Source organism: Corvus brachyrhynchos, unplaced genomic scaffold (assembly GCF_000691975.1).
Source record: "Corvus brachyrhynchos isolate BGI_N302 unplaced genomic scaffold, ASM69197v1 scaffold72, whole genome shotgun sequence".
Taxonomy (NCBI): domain Eukaryota; kingdom Metazoa; phylum Chordata; class Aves; order Passeriformes; family Corvidae; genus Corvus; species Corvus brachyrhynchos.
The window spans coordinates 2,173,995-2,174,923 of NW_008236763.1; the positions used below are offsets into that span (position 1 = coordinate 2,173,995).

Here is a 929-nt window from a genome sequence, read left to right on the forward strand (position 1 = left end):
TCCCGTGTTTTGGAAAAAACCGAAGTCCGGCCGCCCCCCAGCCTCGCTGAGGCCGGATGGGGTCGGGATGGGGCTGGATCGGGGTCCTGCGGAATTCCCGGCCCTTTCCCGTGTGCCAGAGGGATCCTGCGGGCTCTGCCAGGCCTCCTGGCACGGCTCAGCTCCCGGTTTTCCGCTGCGGAGGGGAAGAGAGATCCCACCCAAAGGAAAAGGTTGGGAATGGCCGAGGAGCAGCGGCCGAGCCCGGCCCTCGGATCCTGATCCCGCTCTGCCACTTCCAGCGGTGCCAGCGGGTGACAAAGCTGTCACAGAGGGGACACAGAGAGCCGGGAATGCCAGGAAAAGCCTCAGCAGAGCAGGATCGGGATCCTCCGGCACAGGGAGCCAGGAGATGCTGCTCCATGTGCCAGGAGTGACCTGAGGGACATCCCAGGACAATCCCCAGGACAGGGAATCTTTCCCTGAGCCCCCTCCCGTCGCCACAGGCTCGGGATGAGGGAGACAGGGATGAGACATTCCCACCCCAGCCTTTTCCAGGGGCTCTGCCCGCATCCTGCAGGATCAGGGCTGCTCCAGGGAAGGCAGGGCTGGGTCCTGGCTCGGCACCAGCGCAGCAACCCCCGGAGGGGACAGGGAGGGGACACGGAGGGGACACAGGTGGCAGCCGTGCGTGGCTCCCGAGCTCCCAGCCTTGGCACATCCAGGATTGAGGAAGCAGATCCCGGCGCCCAGAAGCGATGGCAGCACCCACCTGCAACTTCCAGCCAAAGCATCCCTGGAAACGCCGCTCCAAGGGGCTTTTCCCGGCCCCGAGCATCCCTGCGTGCCCAGCGGCTTCTCCCGCTCCTCCTGGGTGTCTCCAATCCCTTTTTCCAGGCTCTGGGAAAAGCCAGGGGAGGCGGCCAGGGCCGGTCTGGGCACTGGGAGAC

At 66.0% G+C, this 929-nt stretch overlaps 1 protein-coding gene across 1 annotated transcript in view; it reads right to left on the reverse strand.

Moving 5' to 3' along the window:
- Positions 1-929, reverse strand: part of LRRN2 (leucine rich repeat neuronal 2) — a 14,946-nt gene that overhangs the window by 12,905 nt on the left and 1,112 nt on the right. The gene's annotated exons all lie outside the window — the stretch shown is intronic.